Below are 20,181 nucleotides of genomic sequence, written 5' to 3' on the forward strand. Positions count from 1 at the left end.
GATACATTGAGGGAAAGGTGAGACTTGAGACCAGGGTGGGTTCGTATTCGTAAGTGGGGACACCGAGACACTACCTCTCCATCCCTGGCGACAGGCCTGTGTTTCCTGGAGAAGCTGGCAGTGCCCATGCTGGGCTGGGAGCTGGAGGAGCAGGTGGGCAAGGTGGTGCTGGAGCTCCTGGAGCAAAAACCCAGGAAGTAGGAGGAGAGGCTGCCTAGGCTGGGGTCTTGGAACCCGGAGCTGGACAGGTGGGAGGGGTGAGGGGTGGCGCTGCTGCATCTGCCTGCATACCCTGCCCCCTGCCCTGTGGCAGTCCATTGTGTCACTCAATGCCTGTGATTGCTTTCAGGCTGGGATCCAGGCACTGATGAAGAGCATCTGGGCAGCAGTGGGGTGGGGAGGCAGCCAGCCCTTCTCCCCTTCTTATCCTAGCCTCCCAGGGCCCGCAGTCTGTCTTGCTGTGAATGGAGCTGGGAGCTTGTTTCTGGCTCCCAGGAAGAAGGGGGAAGTGGATCTGGGGCTCCCTGAGATGGGGATAACCCTCCCACAGCTACTGGGAGCTCTTGTCTGCTGGAAACAAGAGTCAACCAGAGCTAATGACCCATTCTTCCTGGGGGAAGTTTTTGCTCCAGGAAGCAGGAAGGGAAGCTGAGGACTCCTTAGAAGATCAGGAGACTGGGATTTCTCCTATCATTTCAGAATCAAGGGATATCAGCCTGGAAGGAGATGTAGGGATTATCTGGCGTGGTGAGCTTCCTTGACAGATTAAGAAACCCAGGTCCAGAGATGAGGAGGGATCTGTCCGTGACTGGTGGCAGAGTGGGACTTGGTGCCAGTGTCCCAACCCCACGCTCAGGGTTCTCTCCTTCATCCCCACCTTCCCTCGGGTGCACTGTCTAAATTCTCCCCGAGGTGGCTCAGCCCCACGAGGCGCAGGGAGAAGGCAGGGATCGTTTGTGGGTGCTGAGGAAGAAGGTCGTGCTGGTCCTGTCTTTGCTTTGTCCTCTCTTCTGGCCTAGGGAGGAGCCCGAGGGGCAGAAGACCTTTCTGGGGACTTTGGTCAGGGCTTTGTGGCTTTCCAGCATGCAGCCTATGTTTTAGTGGGGTGTCTCAGCTGGTCAGGACACTCCTCTCCTACTCAGAGAATTTCAAGTAGGTCAAAAGTGGAAGGCGGACACTCCTGAAATATTCTGAATGCATTTAGAGGCAAAAAGGGGACCTCCCCAGCCCTTGTCCCTTGACATTCCTTCCTTGCCCCTTGAATCCTTCTCACCTTCTACAGAATTCAGCAGGGTGATCATGGTGGCAAGGGGACGGGATGATTTTCTGAGACCTGATTTTTTACCCTTAGTCACTAACGAGGGGTGTGGCCTTGGAAAATTCTTTCCTCTCTCTCTCCCTTTCTTTTAAGACAGGGCATTGCTCTGTTGCCCAGGCTGGAGTGCAGTGGTGTGATCTTTCCTCTCTTTAGACCTCAGTTTCCCCATTTGAAAAAAGAGGTGGTTGGACTTGATAATGATTCAAAGACTGTTCTTGCCCTCATATGCTAAGATTCTAACAGATTCCCAGGTGAACCCCTTCTTTCCTTCCTTCCTTCCTTCCTTCTTCCTTCCACTAATAAGTCTTTCTAACATGCCTACTATGTGTAAGTCACCCTTTCCTTAAGGGACAGTCCTGCTTGTGGACAGGGAGGGTGGGCTTGTAGTTAATGTCATCACAACTGGGTAAAAAGCCTCCCCTCGCAGGCTCTGCAACTCCTCAAAGAATATTAATTATTCTCCAAGGAAGTCTTCATTCTGAGTAGTTCCCTTTCTCCGGTAATTAATATTACATGTCATTAACAGTCAGGGAACACTGTATGATCAAAGACAGCATAATTCGTAGCAAGATTCTGAGGAATAGCACAATATTTGTTAATTATGTTATTGATTCTTACGGTCTGGAATGCCCTAATTATTCCTGATCCCAACTGGACCCCACTGTGCCCGCCAGGCTGGCTTTGAACTGCCGTTCTCCCCTGGGTGGCCCGGCTCCCTGCTCAGGGGCTAGTGGGACCACAGCTTTCAAAGGGATCAGGGAAGCTTTGTCTCCCCAGAGCCACATGAAAGGGGGAGCCGGCTGGGATTGGGGGCTGCTTCTCCCAGGCTCCCGCCGCAGCTCCGACTCAGTCAAGGAGTGAAATGCAGCTTCTCGCTTTAATTAGCCAGATGCTGTTAATGGACAGCTCCAGGGGTCCAGCAGGCACTGCTTCCAGGGAGTAGTGGGATGGGCGTTCTTCTAGGCCCAAGGCCACTTGCTGCTTCTGAAGAGCCCAGTGCTGAGTGATGCTCCGGTGAGGCCTGGTGGGGCTGGGAAGCCCTGGTGTGGCCATCGTCAGGAGTGTCTCAGGAGAACCTCCCCACTGGGCTCTAAAACTGCTAAGTGGATGGTGTATTTCTCTCAGTGGCATAATTACTAAATGATGCTTGTTTCTCGATCAGCTGTATTTATGAGTAGGCCAGGCTCTCTCCCTCTTTTTGTTGAATCCTGCAATTAACCTTTGTAATTGCATGACAGTCAGCTTCTCACTCAGTACGTTTTGTCTGAACCCCAGTGGGTTGTATTCTGCGTGATGCTGATGGGGATGGGGAAAGAGTGAGGTCTGTCCAGCTCAGAGCTCAGGAAGGCAACTGCTGGGGAGGTGGAGGGGGGCGTGAGAGTGGAAAGATAGGCTGAAGAGATCCATGGACACCACCACCAATTATAGTTAGAAATACCTCCTCCCTAGGCTGGGCTGATTACGTGCATTGATTCATTCAGTTCTCACAATAACTCCTTGGAGTACGTTCTATTAACATTCCCACTTTGTAGAGGAAAACCAAGGGTTGGAGAGATCAAGTGATGGTCAAGGCCACAAGGAAGGCAGAATCAGAAACCAAGCCCATCTAGACTGTCTGGGGTTATGACCAGCCATGCCACAGGGGACTTTTCCTCTATGTAGCTTTTGGAACATATCTGTAGAGTTTATGATGCTTCCAGTAGAGGCTGCCTGTCAGTGGATCTCCAGGGTGCCTGGGCCTGTGGCTGTGCTTGTGCAGGAAAGGAAGATGGGGGGCCAGAAAGGATCAGTGAGTGGGAGCCTGGGCAAAGGGTGGGCAGGAGGCTGGAAGTGCTCCTGCTGGGTGCAAACCCCTGACTCCATCCTGTCCTGGGTGTCTGCCCCACCTCCTCTTGTCTAGTCTTCAACATCTCCTTACAGCCCTGGAGACTGAAGCCCCAAATGGTGAGGTGGTTGGCTTGACCAAAGTCCTCTTACTGCTCAGTGGCAGAGCCATGTACAGGAATCAGTCATTTGGGGGGCCCTAGGAGAGTGAAGTGGTGGGAGAGATGGTTCCTGCGTTATGCAGCCTCTGCTCTAACAGGAATGTCAGACCCCAGAACTCCAGTGGGGAGGGAAGGCAACCAGGGACCCCGCACCAGACCTACCCACTCCCTCTCCACCCTTAATCTTGTGCTTGTCAACAGCTGGGCCAAGACAGATGTGGAGAGACTGCCCAGGCTGATAGAGAGGGGGGACTGGGTGGGCAGGCGAGAGGTGGGCAAGGACACAGTGACTGAAGAGCCTGTGCAACCCGATGGCTACTCAGCCTCTGAGGTGCATGTGGGGTTGGCTGGAGTGTCAGGACATTTGACCACAGAGGGGCATGGGGCCCCAGGCCCACTGTGGCAACCTCCTGTCTGTCTTCCTGCCCCAATCCCACCCCATCTGATCCTCTTTCCTCATCTCAGCCAGTGAGAGAGTGCTGACTTTTCTTTCTCCTAATTGCTTTTGATATTCTGGGGCCATTGCCAAAGGAGCCTGGGAAGGGGCACTGGCCAGAGGACGGGGCAGATAAGACCTGAAGGTCTCTGCATAAATAATCTCACCTGAGTGGGATTGTCTCAAACTCATTTTTTAGTTCAGTCTTTTAAATGTTTTTTTTCCTAGTTTGCCTCTCTCCTTTCTTTTCCCTACATCATGTCCTTACCCTCTGCCCACTCAGGGAGCCCCTGCCAACATCTTGCCATGTATCCTTCGTATCATGTAACTAAGAGCTATATACAGACACACATATGTACACATTTATAGGCAACTGTTGGCTTCATAAATACAGGACTATACTAGATGGCTTTGGCCTTTTCCCCCTCTCCAGTACCTCCTGGCAGTCCCTCCACGTCAGCCAATATTGCTCCCACGCATTCTTCCTAATGGCTGCCAAATCGTCCGCGGTGTGGATGTCCATCATTGAAACATTATTCCCCTATTAATGAGAATTCACTTTTTTTCCACTTAAAAATTGTTTTTGATCATGAAAGGACCTTTTGAAAACCCAACTCTGGCCAGATTGGCCCCTTGCTTAAAACCTTTGAATGACTATCCATTTATCTCAGAACAGTCCTGGCTCACAAGATGTGTTGTATTCTGGGGCTGAGCCCCCTCCAGCTCAGAAGGCACCACCCTCTTCCTCAGACTCTGTTCCAACTAGAAAGAGCCACTTCTGCTGCCTCGGTGCACCCGCTCTTTCTCACCTCCAGGCCTTGGCACCCACTCTTCCCGGCACACTGTTGGCCTACCTGGTGAGCACATCTACCTCCTTCAGGTGTCAGCACGTGTGCCGCTTCCTCTGGCCAGTGTTCCCTCCCAGCAACTTTGGCAATGATGGCCTTGGAGTCTAGGTTTCCAAGGGGAGGAGACCAAACCACAGGGTCTGTGGTTTCCTGTTAATGTTATTCTCTCTCCCGTTAGAATGTGACTTGACATGTTACATGTGCAGGGCTTTGCCTGATGCCTGGTACTTAGTAGGTGCTTCTGTCTTGGGTGAATGACTCAAGACAGACTGACTGAAGGGCATGGCTTTAGTCCCCAGGAGGAGGCTGACAAGTTCCCTGGGCTGCACCACCATGTAAGGTGCTAGTTCGGGAGGGGTAGTGAGTCAGAATTTAGGAGTGGGGACCAGGTTGGGAGCCAGGTTGATATGGACTGGGTTTCTGTGGGAGGTGGGGGTTTAGGGATGACAACAGTTAGACTGGGGCTTTGGAGCACGTGACATGCCTGAGGCTCACCTTTGGGTGTCAGTGGCAGTGGAAGAGACTCAGGAGACAATCCAGGGATCTAGCAGCTACAATTGGGCTACCATTTATCCCCAATATCCAGTGAGGAATGGTGTCCACATTATGCCTGCCTTGGAGAGAATGGCTTCAGGAGTGGGACTGAATGTGCTAGTGGGAGCATTATGGGAACCTGAAGGAAGCAGTTAGAGAAAACAAAGGCAGAAGAGATGGACAAAGAGCAGGCACGAGGGTGAGGCAATAAGATGCCCCCCTGAGAAGGTGCCTACCTTTGCCAACAATGCAGACAACGCAGGACCCAGCCCAAGGACTCCGTTTTGTCCCTGTGCCCCCACTGCCTTCCAGCTACTCGGTGTGTGCCTCCGTGGACTGATGGGAGCCCGCAGACCGCTATCCACAGTGAGATCGGGACAGAATTGAGAGAGAGCCCTTAGACACTTCAGGACAACTTGACATGGATCCAACATCCAAGCCTATGCTCAGCGGGGTCCCCACACTGATCAGGGTAGAGACCTCTGTGGGAGGCGTTGGTGTGCGTGGGGAGTCACACGTGACTGAGCCGTGGGAAGGCATGCACCAATCCGTGTCTTAGTGGGAATGAAAAACAACTCGTTCCAGATGATGAGGCCATCCCATCCAAATGCTGGCCTTTGGTTTGTCTCTGTCTCTGCCGGAAACTTCAGTTAGACATCTGTAGGAATTAAGAGTTGTAGTTTGCTGACACTGTTGTCTAAAGAAATGTAGACTCTTCCTGTGAGGTCTCGGGAGAAAGAGAGTCCCTTGCAGCCGGGAGAGGGAAGGCAAACCATGGCATCTAGAACAGCCTCCCTGCTGGAGGTGAATGAGTATATGTATTATTTGGTATACATTTCAAAGCACTTTCACTTGTGTTATCTTTTTGATCTTTACAACCACCCTAGAGGTAGATCAGAGCAGGAATTCTCATCCTCACTTTGTAGAACAGGCAGTTAAGGATCAGAGAAGTTAAGTCAGTTTCCCAAAATCACCCAGCAAATTAAAAACCAAAAAAGGATATGACACAACACCCAGGGGCTTTTCTGGGTGGCTATGAAGAGAGGTTTGAGGAAACTGGAGGAAGCGACAATGTAAACAGTAGCTTCTGTTTACTGTGCGCCCAATGGTAATAGCAGCTACATTTGGTGAGTTTTTACAGTGTTCCAGATACCGTGTGTAATTATCTCATTTAATTTTCACAATGGATACAATTGCAATCTCCATTTGCAGATGAGGAAACAGAGCCCCGGCAAGATTAAGTCATTTGTCCAGAGTCACTCAGCTAGTAATTAGCAGAGCTGGTTTGTGGTTCAGACCAGCTCTGACTCCAGAGCACGTTTCCTTAACCACCACACCAGAGCCAGATGTCTCCCTCACACGGTCCTGCCGGGGACCCAGCAAAGTGTGTGTGCTCATCCCCATCTCCGTTATTTGAGCCTTGCCTTTCTGGCACATATTGTAGCCTCTCACAGCCACAAGCTTCAGCCGAGCCCCCTCCCCTTCTAGATGTGCAGGTCTGAGGCTGGGGATGGCACCCAGGTCCTGGTCTATGCACCTTCCCTCTCTCTCCCTGTAGTAAGAACTCCAAAGCCAAAGGCATCCAGTTCAGCACCTGGCTATAGCTAATTATTAATGTCCGAGCTGCTGGCAGCTCCTTGTTATGTCACATCTCACAGAAGATTTATGGCCACTTTGAAAGTGGCTTTGAAATGAGACAAAACCCAATATTGAGTTTTTTTTTTTTTTTAACCTCCTTTTCCCTTTGGTTTTTAGGGCATATGATATCAGCTTCCTCCCCATTAGCATATTTCTAATGAGTGCTTATTAAGGTGAATTTCATTGCAGCTCACAGAGTTATCATTAGAAGAGGGAGAGGGAGGGAGAACAGACACCATCAGATGTGGAGACCTCGGGGCTCTGGGGCTCGGGCCTGCTCTCGGCTCAGGCCTCTGCTGAGTGAGTTCTGCTCTGCTGTCCTTGCAGGAGGGTCTGGCTGCTTCTCACTGTGGGACTGGAGAGTACCTGGGCAGCTACTCTACAGCAGGGCTATCCATGAATTCTGGATTGGCCTCTGCTCTGCTGTCACTCTTCTTTGAGCCTCAGTCCCCTCCTCTGTATAATGGGGCTTACAGCCAATAAGCTCTATGGGGAGAAACAGTGTCTACTTTGTTCACTGTTATGCCTCAGCGCCTGGCATATCAGAGGCGCTCAGTAGATAATGGCTGAGGAGATAGATGGGTAGAGAGAAGGAAGAACAGTTTTGTCTCTACAAAGGGGATCTGCCATGGATGCTAGGGCACCTGCCTGCAGAGGTGCAGGTAAAGATTTGTTCATTGACAGTCTATGGTTGGGCTCAGGTGGTGGTGATCAGTGCCCAGGGCACTTGTACCAGCCCCGGGGTGGCTAGTGGAGCTATGAATCTCTCTGCCCTGTGCCTGTTGCTGTATAGCTGCTGAAGGGAGGGGTCAGTGGGCATTCCTGTTAGAGTGATGTTGCCTTTCCCTTTCACCTGGGCCTAGCTGGCCTTTTGGATGTAACAGGCAACTTCACTGATGGTTTAGAGGTCCCATATTTCTGCCACCCACTGACACTTTGATGGGTTGGGGACCCTTGTGATTCCAGGGAAGAACTTGGCAGGAAGAGGGTACCCATGCTGGGTACCTGTGCTGTGGGGTGGGAAGGGAGAAAGAGACAAAGAAAGAACAAGGTCATCCCCTTGGTGGGCTTTCATATTGATGCCCTTGCTCTCAGGGATCTCCTGGTGGGTGGTTCTCCGCCTTGGCTGCTCCTTAGAATCACCTGGGGGAGCTTTTAGAAAACACAGATGCTCAAGCTCCACCCACACCTAGTTGACCCCTCCCACCTAGTTGACTGGGAATGAGGTCACAGCATTGAGAGTTGAAAAACGTTCCTCAGGCCATTCTAATGCGCAGCCAGGGTGGGCACAGTGGCTTAGTGTCCATGTGTTCTGGGAGCGGGAGCGAGATGTTCCCTCCAGGAGGGTCTCCCCCTCCCTCTATCCCCACCTGGAGCCTCTGCCCTGAGTTCTCTGATGGCAGAGCTTTGATTTCTGCCTTTGTAGCTCCTCCTGGACAGAGGAGGACCCAGAGGAAAGGCTGGGCTGCTTCTTGCCCCTCTGTTCCCTCCTGGTCCCCACTCTGCCACTGAAACTCCCTACCCTCCTAAGTCCCACCTCGGGGTCCTCATCTGTAACAGGCTCTTCTGGGATCAAAGGACACGGTGAATGAGGGTGTGCTTTGTCAAAAGCTCACTAGAAGGCAAGGAATGGTCTTTGCAGAAGTCCCCTGAGTCCTGGGGAGACAGGGCTGGTGAAAACAGTTTCTGAGGGCCCAGGAAAGCAGGTGGAGAGAAGAGAATAGGATCCGGCTGTGACTTCCCAGCAGAGGTCCCTGGAGTGAAGAAAGTCAACTTCCGGAAGCTTTCCTGAGGCATCCCGCTCTGCCTCTGTTGTTAGTTGCCTCCTCTGTGCACATCTTTGTAGGAGGAGAATAAATACTTGTAAGAAAGCCTGAAGGAAGTGCCAGGGAGAGAGCCTGGCCAGCTGCTGGGCAGCCAGCCCTTCTCTCTGCACCCGAGGAGGAGAAGCACCTCATGAGACAGGGGCTTTGTGAATGGGCTGGACAGGCAGTAGACTGAGGGGCTGGTGGATTCCGGGGCCTAATCCAGCAGGCTCCAGGGGGAAGTTCCTCATCTCCTGCCCACAGGCTGCCTCGGCCTGACCTAGCCCCCACCGGAGGTGCTGCTCCTGGTGGAGTGGGCCAAGTGCTGGATTTGGGGTTAGCTCTGCTATGATCAGCAGTGTGACCTTGGGCAAGTCTCTTCCCACCACCACCGTCTTCAGTCCCCTCTTGCAAATGCAGGAACTTGTTCACTGGTTCATTGATCCAATCATAGATTACTTATCGAATGTTTATTGATATCCGCACTGTGGCAGATGCTGAGAGCACTAGGAGGCACCCCTCCCTGCTCATGTCTGCTCTTCCTTGGAATCACTGTAGAACTTTCCAGAGCTGCAAGAGACCTGAGTTAGGATCCTGATTTGGCTCTCAAATTGCAGGACTGTCAGTTAACCTCCTTTTATAAATGGGGAAGCTAAGGCCTAGAGAAGCTGTTAAGGTTCTTCTGTTAGTCCCCTGGCTGGTGGGTGCTTCGGGAAAACTCAAACTCAGGCCTTCAGGCCCATGTCTTCTCCTCAAGCGAGACCACCTGCTTGAGAAGTGATTCTAGCTCCTCCTCATCAGAGAATAGCCCAGAGAGGTGCAGTGACTCATTCGGAGTCACACAGCTGATTATTGGCACACTTGGGGCAAGAGACCCAGTTCTGTGTTTTTCTGTCCCTGGCCTGTTTCTCCTGGCCCTTGGCTGGGGGCTCAGCTCAGGCTGTCCTCAGACTCAGACAGTCCTGTCAGCAGATGCTGTCCCCTCACAGGGCCTCCCTGTAGCAGCTGCGCCAGGCTGGCGGTAGTGCTGGCTCACTCACTCTTCCCACACTTACTCACTGAGACATATATATGCACAGCTCTACCATTTGGCTTTAGTGATTGCTCCACAGTGGGTGAAATTGCCTTGAAATAAATGTCTCCTCTGCCTTCCTCCCTCGGGGTGATTTTATCCTCATCTCCACTTTGTGGAATGATCCAGAGTCTGGCGGGTGCCTGTTCTGTCTATATATGTCCTTTTTGATGCAAAGATGTTGCCACGGCTACTGCTGTTTCTTGAGAGCCATGCAGAAGTGGTAGCAGAATTCCACAATTTGCTGTCCCTTCCCAGATCCCATTGTGGGGGCTCCATGAGCAAAGCCTAACATTAAGGAGGTCTAGGAGTGCTCTCACTTTTTAAGCTGTTCGAGTATTTTCTGGACAGAGCCCAGAATAGGATGGAGCATTGCTTATACCTGGGGCTGTTAGAGTATTTCCTGGATGGAGCCCAGAATAGGATGGGGCATTGCTTATAACTGGGGTACAAACCACTGCTCTGCCTTGCTGGGGAACTGGCCTGTTGTGTAATAAAATAAACTCCACATCCTCTAAGGTAGGGGAGGCGCAGGGGGATCGTGTGCTTAATTCTTGATTCCCAAGCTCACCTTTCCTTTTCAGAATCTCTTGACAGTTATTGCTGCCGATCCCCGGCCCGCCACCACCTAACACACAACGCTTGCCCTAAGGGTGGGGAGTGAGCAGTAGGGCTTATCCCCTTTCGAGGCCCATCCCCAGTCTCTCCCTAGATTCCTCAAAGCACAGCTGAGGCACAGTCGGCTCATTTAAAGATGATAGTTAGGCCAAGGGATGACAGGAGGGAAATACACATGGGATATTGTGACCTAACATGGTTCAGGACGTCTGGCATCCTCATCTGCAGCCCATCTCCTGAGGTCAGAGCCAAAGGGACCTTAGTCCCTTAGCCACCTAGTTCTTTCTCAGCCAGGTTTAGGAGATAATCCTGCCCTCATGCCCTAACGTGCCCACTGCAAGTAGCAGACTGACTTTTCTCTTGTGCATCTAGAATGGTACTGGTTATGTACCATCCTTGGGAGAACTGAGAAAACTGTCCATTAATCCTCTTCTGGGTGCTGTGGTTCAGGTGGGAGAAACCCTGGCTGACAGAGGCTTCCTCTTAGCTAACAGAGGACAATGAAGCACCAAGCAGGTGGCCTCCTACCCAAAGCCACACAGCCAGTCCAAGCTTGTCTTCTGAGTTCCAAGTCAGTCCTTTTCTCTTTTCTTACAGTAGCTCCAATCTTGTGAGCATGGAGGAAGCTCTGATCCAAAGAGATGAGCCTATCCCTGTCACACACACACACACACACACACACACACACACACACACATACCCCTGAGTCTGCAGGACAGAGACATTCCGGAAGCATGGCATTGGACAAACTGGTAGTCCTGAATTTGTGTCTAGGTCATCCACGTGAGCCTGCATTTTGCCACCTGCAAGAGGAGATCATAATGCCTCCTTGATGGAGTTACTGGAAGGACTGAGACTGGCCATGTACCAAGGCTGACACCTGGCACAGTGCAAGCTCTTGGGAACCATCCATTTTTCCTTTGCCCTGGTGCTCAGTAAGGTGCACAGTGGCTGATGAGTGAACAGCACACTCAGTGTTCAACCGAGTCTACATCTAGGTTCTAATCCAACAAGGGATATTCACAGAGTATTCTTAGTAAGGGCTCTCAAGTCCCCGAGTATGGCATTAGTGTCCAATACCCGGTTGAGCTCAGACTTCCAGTCCCGCTTCCTGCCAGCTGTGCACACCCAGGCCCACAGATGCCTGCTCTCCCAAGCCAGCCAGACTGGTCTTTCTCCCACCGGCCTCACTCCCCACCCCATTCCTTTTTCTTTCTCCTCTTTCCCTCTTGGCACAGCCAAACATACCTGTGTCAGAGGCCTCCCATGGCTTAGCAAGCTTCTGGCTTGCCTCCCTTTCTTCCTACCCTATTGAGTCCCTGTATGTATTATGGCAAATTTAGAAATTTGTGGGCACACCACAGAATTAGAATATCGGGGAAGCATGGTTTGGACTTGGTGCACGCGTCCCACCTTCTACATGGGGGTGATTCAGTATATTGACGGTTAGTACCTCCTGGGCTCAGGCCTGCCTGGGGAGGGAACAGAAAGCAACTGAGAGAAGCTGGAGTCAGGCGGGAAACCTGACCCTGCCTCCATTTTGCCTCCAGGAATAAGGAATGGGTGGTTCACGTTTCTGAATCTCCTACTGAGTTGGAAGCTATGCAGAAAAGATGTTTCTGTAGTGCCAGCACCTGTTACCAAAACACTTTTGTGATTGTGTGCTTTTCCTTTCCTGCCTAGGGAAGTGGAGTATGATGAATAAGGTCAAATCTCTCTGGATTTATCAGGATTTTGCATAACTTCAGGATCATTGTTCCTAAAGGCCTGTCCTTGTTCAGGAGCGGATATGAAGGGAGGGAAATTAAGCTGAATAAGTTCTCAGAAGCTAGCCCTAAAAGCTGCCCTACAGAAGGGGGGAAAAAAAAACCTCACTGGCTTTGGTTGAAATGCACCAGTGAGGACTGAGCCTGACTGGCACCAGGGAGTGTCGTTGGCTGTTTTGGCCACCTTCCAATTAACTGAAGGCTCCAGTTAATTGGAGTTTGGCTACATTTTCTATCGACACTGGTGCTCAGGGTGGCCTGTGCCCTGCCGGGCCTGACTTAGTGACATGGCTCAAGTCCCCCGACTTCCTCCTCATAACCTGCCTTGCCTCTCTGAAGCCTAAATGCTTCAGTCGGCATTCTTCCATGGAACCCTCAGAAGAAACTATGCTGACATGTTAAGCTTTTTAATTTAGCACACACAGTGCGTATATGCCCCCAGACAAAACAGAATTGATTGATAATTCTCTTAATGGAAGCACAGGCTTTAGTTGCTCCAGAAATAGATCGTTACCTCGGCCACCTTTTGTAATTTTCTCCCTCCCATTTTTTTTTTACCCCACTGTGGTCTAAAAATATGATGTTTCATTTCATCCTTCTTTCATAATCCACTAAATGCCAGGCATTTCTTTTCAGACCTTTAATTTATAGCATGTTTGTTCGGTTTCACTTCATTAATTAATGCTCTTCCCAGGCTCCCACGACAGGGTCTTTGTGTAATGGTCTCTTACAGTAAGCAGGTGCTTTTATCCTTAATGAACAATTTCCTGGAAAATACTGAAATAAACAACGAATAATCAGGCCAGGCACACAATGACTCTGGGACTTATGTGCCATTTTCTAAATTAAATCTGGGGAGATGAGGGGCAGATTTTGATCGGCCACAGTACTGTTTTTTAGTGGGTCTTTCCTTTGGGAGGGCATATAGGGTGCTGAAGTTCTGGAAGGTGGGTGAGCTTCTTGCACCTCCAGGAAATTAGAGTTCAGAAGAATTATTTGATTGCAAATGCATGTGGCTGTGAGATGGGTGTCAGACACAGTCTAGGCCAGAAATGCAGCCAAATTGGCCTCTGGTCCAGACTTGGAATCATCACTAGCTTAGACTGCAGGTCAGCAGGGCCTGGGCTGGGCCAAATTGCAAACTTATTGAAATTCACCTTCAGTTCCTTTCTTCCCTTCTGGCAGACTTGCCCACTCCCGGGAGGCAGTCCTTATCGGGCCCAGGACCCTAATACACTCATTCTCCCTGTGCACCCCCAGGAGTATCCGTACTGCACCCCATACACCGCATCAGAGAGGACAATGCCAAACCCAGCCGTGCTGATATTTTCCCTGGGGCTGTGCTGTTCACAGGCCCTTCTCATAACATGTGTCTCTTTGGCATCTCAACCTTGGGAGTCAGGTTTATTACTAACCCCATTTTGCAGATGAGGAAGCTGGGAGCCCTGGAGGTTAAATGACCATCCTCAGGCCACACAGTTGGTAAGAGGCAGAGCTGGGATTAGGACCCGGAAACCCCCTGAGATTCCAGGGCTCCCTGTTCTTGCTGTTCCAGGGAGGAGCAGAGCCAGTGTGAGCGCAGAGGAGAGAGGTGAAGTGCCGGCCATGACCCAACCGTGCTGCAAGCCAGAAGTTATCAGTGTCATGGACAAAGGGCCTCAATCAATTGCTTTAAAAATTTGAATACCTGACTCATTTATTATTCTGAATAGAGCTGACAAAATCTTGCATTATCCATCCATTTTTCTGTGTCATGAGATCATTGTGGGTCTTTGAAACAGTATAATGTTTTTCATCACAGCATGAGTAAACCATCACAGCGTGGACACATGCCACACCATCATGATGGCAATCTCGCCGCAGCCAGATGGCTTCAAGGCTGCCTGGGCGGCTCCCCCAAGTGGTCTGTGTCCCTAGGGGTAGCAGGCTTAGGGCTCAAGCCCTCTGTGAACCCCTGCTCTTTGGGAAAATGTACCCCAAGAAGCACAGTGGGAGAATCTGGGCCTGGAGGAGGGTAAGCTGTGGAGGAGTTGCCCATAGGGCCCTCCCTTTTCTGTTTTCAAAATGAAGGTGGCTTTATGGTGGTTAAAAAAATGTATTTTTTTTTTTTTGAGACGGAGTCTCGCTCTGCCGCCCAGGCTGGAGTGCAGTGGCCGGATCTCAGCTCACTGCAAGCTCCGCCTCCTGGGTTTACGCCATTCTCCTGCCTCAGCCTCCCGAGTAGCTGGGACTACAGGCGCCCGCCACCTCGCCCGGCTAGTTTTTTTATTTTTTTTAAGTAGAGACGGGATTTCACTGTGTTAGCCAGGATGGTCTCGATCTCCTGACCTCGTGATCCACCCGTCTCGGCCTCCCAAAGTGCTGGGATTACAGGCTTGAGCCACCGCGCCCGGCCAAAAAAATGTATTTTTAAGACAGGATCCTGCTGTCTCACGCAGGTTGGATCTCACCCAGTGGCACAATCATAGCTCACTGTAGCCTCAAACTCCGAAGCTTAAGAGATCCTCTTGCCTCAGCCTCTTGAGTAGCTGGGACTGCAGAGATGCATCACCATGCCTGGCTGGTGTTTGAAAATACTGAAAATGTATAGAGAAGAAAGTAAGTTGGTTAGGCATGGTGGTTCATGCCTGTAATCCCAGCACTTTGGGAGGCTGAGGCTGGAGGATCACTTGAGTCCAGGAGTTCCAGACCAGTCTGGGCAACAGTGAGACCTTGTCTCTACAAAAAAAAAAAAAAAAAAAGCCAGGTGTAGTAGTGTGAGCTTGTGACCCCAGCTACTCAGAAGGCTGAGGTGGGAGGATCTCATAAGCCCAGGGAGGTCAAAGCTGCAGTGAGCTGTGACCGTGCCACCACACTCCAGCCTGGGTAACAGACACGCAGTCTCAAAAAAAAAAAAAAAAGAAAGAAAGAAAGTCACCTAAAATATCATCATCCAGACATCTTTGTTAACATTTTTAACACCCTCTGAGCAGCCTTCTGTCCTTGCCCCCTTGCTGTCCGCACACACACCGTATGCCCATGCACACACAGTTTATATACATGTGATCATAATGTTCATGCTGCTTGGTAACCTGCGTTTTTCATCTTCCCATGTCGGTGAACTTACACATATTAGTCTTAAAATATCTTTGCTTTTCTGACTATAGTGATGATAATGCTCATTGTAAGAAACACTAATGTAACAAAAATGTTTGACTTAGAAAGCACAAGTCTTCCATCCCTTTCCCAGAAGATGACCAATATCAGTAATGCCCTGGTGTATGGCCTTCCATACTTTTCCACATCAGTATTTTTAATGATTACATAATAGTTTGTTATATAGACAGGGTGGAATTTATTTAGCAAAGGCCCCATTCATGGGCATTTAGATTACTTCAGTGCTGCAGCAAACATCTCGCTCTCTCTTTTTTGGAGACAGAGTCTGGCTGTCACCTGGGCTGGAATGCAGTAGGATGTTCACATCTCACTGCAGCCTCAACCTCCTGGCCTCAAATGATCCTCCCACCTCAGCCTCCCTAGTAGCTAGGACTACATGCACAGACCACCATGCCTGGCTTTTTGTTGTTGTTGTTGTTATTGTTTGTGGGGACGGGAATCTCACTATGTTGCCCAGGCTGGTCTCAAACTCCTGATCTCAAGTGATCTGCCTGCCTTGGCCTCCCAAAGTGCTGGGATTACAGGCCTGAGCCACTGTGCCCGGCTCAAGTATCTCTTTATCAAGAGTGAATGCAACAAACATTCTTGAACCTGTCTTTGGCCCTGGCCAGGTTTTAAACATGAAATTGCAGAAATGGAATGCTGGGTTAAAGATATATGTTAAAACATGTTTACCTATATTGACAACCTTCTTTTGAGAACACGTGTAGGGCACTTCGAACTTTGAGACAATTGGTTTCTGGCTTCGGATACCCTGGCCTAGGTTGGTTGGGAAGGTTCTCTAAGGAAACCTGGAGAGGCTACCCTTGTCTGATGCTCATGTCTGTGGGCTGACAGCCAGGCTCTTCTGTTTATCTCCAGACTCAGGGGGTCTATTGACTGGGGAGAGGTGGCTCCTGAGGTGTGGTGGGAGAGATCCTGTCCTAGTGTGGGCTCTTGGCTGGAATGCAGCACACGAAAGAGGCCCATCTGCAAAGGGTGCTGAAGATTAGACAGAGAGGTGGGCAGCAACTAAGGGTCCCGACCATCACAACAATACTAACCTCTGCGTTTCATCACTGGGCTGCAGTTTGCAGGGCACCACCTGCATTATCTGTTTAATCCTCATAAGGAACTGTTGTTCTCTCATCCTTCCTATTTGTAAAAGAGGAAAAGGAGGCTCAGGGCAGTTAAATGAGTTTTCCAGGATCAAAGACTAGAATCCAATTCTGCTTCCTCCTCTGCATTATCTCCCTGCAGCTGGGAGATGGCACAAACCTGAAGTGCAGGGGTGAAGAGGGAGGAGAAGATAAGGAAGGGAAGGGCAGGGAAGGGAGATACTTCATAGGTAAGCTTACAGAGTTGGAAGGGTCCAAGAGATAATGTAGTCTGACTCCCACCCTGTGCACCAGCAGAGTGAAACTCAGAGAGGTTAAGCAACCTTTCCTGGGTCACACAGCAAGGTAGTGACTTAGGAGGCAGAGAGGAACTGGTACTGACTTTGAATTCTATAGGGGAGACCCAAGGATAGGGGAAGTATGGCTTTCTGAGCCCCGACAGGAGGGAGTTGGGAGGCTGGGTGAGCTTGTGAAAGGTTCTCTCTCTCTTCAGAGGCGGCCCTGATCAAGAGTGGATCCAGAGGCATCTAGAATGGAGATGGGCCAGACTCAACATGCAGGGGACCTGCTGGGACATTAGCATCAATTCCTACAAAGTCCTCTGATTTCCCATCACACTGGCCAGAGGCTTCCTGCAGGGAGAGGCCTCGGTGCTAAGCCACACCCTGGATCTACTACCCTCTCCTAGCCATTCCCACCTCCCCTCCAGCAAGTGTTCAGGGACTTGGGGCAGGGCCCCGCCTGAGTCTCCTCTGTGTCACAGTGGCTGGTGAGCATTCAATAAATGTTTGCTGAAGGGATGGATGAAAGATGAGATCTGTCTTGATAATTGTACAGTTAAGACTGATCCAGGAGTCCCCCAAAACATACAGCCATGCCTAGATTCTACAGCAGAGGATTTTTCTATCAAGGTCTTTTTTTTCTTCCAGTTCCTTAAAAACTCTAAAATACAGAGTTAGAAGAGTCTTTGAGGTGAAGGATGTGGATGGGAAGGAAACTAATAGTTCATTGGGTACCATCTATGTGCCAGACCTTGGGCCAACTGCATTACCTGTATTCTCATTTACTATCTTAACAGCCCTTGAAGTTGGTCTTCCCTGATGTACAAGACGTGAAACACTCAGCCCTGAAGCAGGTAAACAACTCCACTGGGTTATGCAGCCAGGAAGGCAAGGGCAGGATTCGAACCCAGGTCAGGTGGACTCCACCATGCCCTTCACATGAAGGCTGCAACCAAATTTTTGTGTGTCCTTGAGCAAGTCACCACCCTTTCAGGGAACAGTTTCCCCTTCTAGGGGATAAGGTGTTGGACCCTTTCTGCTCCCAGGTTTGTCTTGGTGCCAGTTCTGATACCATGTGGCTTGCTGTCCAGCCCATCATCCTCACAGTTCAGCTCCCGTGAGAGGCTTGGCCTTCCAGGGATTCTCTAGGACTCCCTCCCTCTGCGCCCTCCTTCTCCCTGGGCCCCTGTGGCTGCACCTTGTTGTTTAAGGAATGTTTTCTTTAAGGGGGCAGGGATGGAGACAAATCCCCATGGAGCTGAAGGGCCCTGGGAGGCTGACTTGTCTTCAGAGGTTTTGTGGATGTCGCCATGATTTAATGCAGGGTATGAGGGATACCTACAGTTATGAGAACTCCATAGCCCTGGGAGGAGGTGGGAGAGGGCGGTTGAGAAGGCCAGGAGTGGGCAGATTGCGGGTGGGGAGGGGCCAGGCAAGCATCCGGGTTGGTTAGGCCAGCTGACTGTGTCCTGATTTGCAACGAAATGGAAAGATGGAGATAATTGCTTTGTGAGAAATGGAATGGCCTAAGAACATAGATAAGTTTTCTCCCTTCATCTTCAGAGGGGCTGGAGGCTGGGGCTGCAGATGCTGCCTGCCTGGGAGTCGGGGCCGGCAGGAGGCTGTTTGGGGGCCCAGAATTCAGAGGCTGCACCTGTTGTGGGAGGGAGGCTGGGGCTTTATTAGTTTGGCGGTTTCTACCGCTCTGCTCCAGGATAGGCTGTGATTTCTCTCTTGCTCTCTGCTGGGCTTGAGAGTGCAGGGGACAGGACAGTCTCTTGACCCTGATGAATGGTGGCTGCAACCCTCATGGTACCATTTTCAGGATTTGTAGCCCGAGGCTTCCCAGGCAAGCAGAAAGCAGAATTTATCAGGGTGGTGGAGCAGGGACTTGGAGGGCACAGTTCATCTGTCTCGGGAGGTGATTCCAATCCCCTCTGATTTATCCCAGGGGGCAGGCACCTGGCAGGGACTCCATATTGGCACTGGGGATTTTTGCTGTACTCCTGCAGTCAGGGAATCACTCTTTTGGAGATTAAGAGCTGTGGATTTATTTTTAAAACTTTTTTTTTTTTTTAAGTACAGGAAGATTAGAAAGCATTCAACATAAACCCAACCCCTGGTGGGATTGCTGCAGCGCAGGAGACTTCATCAAGGCAAAGGACGAAACTTCTTAATGATGAGGGCTGATCCAACTCCTCTTTTCATCTTGCACTAATCAGGCCCTAGCAAGGCCAGTAAATGGAGAGGGCTGGGGACTAGGAGCCAGCTGAGAGAGCTGGGGCAGAGGGAGAGGAAGGCCACTAGACAGGGTGATAACCTTGGCTTTTTGTTTTATTCAGAAAAAAGTAGAGAAGTGTGTGTATCTTCTGTAAATAGAAGATAGAAAGCTCCCTCTCCATCCACATGCCGGGGGGAATGTGAGGCATTTGCTTTATCAGCTCCAGTTTGGGGTTTGCTTCTGCTGCTTCTCAGACCTGAAAGCGCCTTTTCATGAGGCGTCTGGAACACCCAGTCCCCAACTGCAGCTTGAACTATTGCCTGGGCTTCAATGCCTGCCTTGTGCTAGTGTGGGGAGCAGACATGCACTGGTGCTGATGAGGTGGTCCAGGCAGGAATCTCTGAATCGCTCTCAGGATGTCCTGGGCGCCCACTGTACAGTATCTGATACCACCAGATTGGTGTCTCTGCAAGTGCAATGTTAACACAACACGGAATGCCTTGTGCGGTGTGACCTGCTGTTGGGATGGGTCTTTGGTGTCCTCTCTCAGGCCAGACACAAGCCATGTGGCTGATCCTGAGGCTTGGGATGGTTGAGAGGTTAGGGTGGAGGTTGGCTGTAGAGTCAGTAATCAGTTGACAAAGATGTTGAGCCCCCGCATGTGCAGGCAATGCTCTTGGAGCTGGAGACATAGCCGTGAACACAACAGATGGAAACCATGCCCTCATCAAGTGTATGTTCTAGTGTCATGGTACGAGGGGAAGGAAATAATCCTTAGGTCCTAGGGTCCAGAGGGAAGAGCCAAGGCCATATCTAAGGGTTAAATATAGGAGGGGAGAAATTTCCAAAGTGGTAACACCTGTTTAGCAGTATAGGCACAGTGCATGGCACCTGTGTTGTCCCTCCCCAGAGTTCAAGACAGACATTACTAATCAATCCTGGCATGCTTTCCCACTCAGCCCCGCTTCCTCAGCACAGCATTCTAAACAGCCACTATAATAGATCCCCTTTGTTGTGGGAGTGGAAACTTCCCTGGGCCCACAAAATAGTGTCTGACTGCTGCCACTCCTGCTGCCAGTGCAAATATGTTGAGAAGCAAAGGATCACGGGAAGATGGACTGGGATGGACAGACAGCAGGCTGCAGGCACATGGGCCAGGCTCCAGCGTCCAAGATTTAGGCACAGTCAGGAGGATGAAGCCAGTGGTGGGAGTGAAACAGGTGGGGTACAATTTTTGCACAGATGGACCTTGAGGTTGTAACAGCTGATCCCAGGGCAGAGGCCATCTGTCTGTCTGCCCTCTGCCCCAATTTATGCATCTTGGCTAATGTGAGCAACTAGTGTCTGGCCAGGTGTGTGCTGCCACTGGAGAGAGAGACGCCTCCATAGGTGCTGGTGCTAGTGAT

General features: G+C 50.6%; 1 protein-coding gene across 11 annotated transcripts in view; it reads left to right on the forward strand.

Moving 5' to 3' along the window:
* The window catches only part of MEGF11 (multiple EGF like domains 11), a 379,541-nt gene that overhangs the window by 104,290 nt on the left and 255,070 nt on the right, over positions 1-20,181 (forward strand). For 9 of the 11 annotated variants that reach the window (XM_033189694.1, XM_033189696.1, XM_033189699.1 and 6 more), the window contains exon 1: positions 17,332-17,408. The exons of the other annotated variants lie outside the window; for them this stretch is intronic. The gene's annotated coding sequence lies outside the window, so the exon portion shown is untranslated. Of the gene's footprint in view, positions 1-17,331; positions 17,409-20,181 lie in introns of those variants that run through there. 11 annotated transcript variants of the gene reach the window in all.

The sequence above is a fragment of the Trachypithecus francoisi genome, unplaced genomic scaffold (genome assembly GCF_009764315.1).
Source record: "Trachypithecus francoisi isolate TF-2019V2 unplaced genomic scaffold, Tfra_2.0 Lachesis_group3, whole genome shotgun sequence".
Lineage (NCBI taxonomy): Eukaryota > Metazoa > Chordata > Mammalia > Primates > Cercopithecidae > Trachypithecus > Trachypithecus francoisi.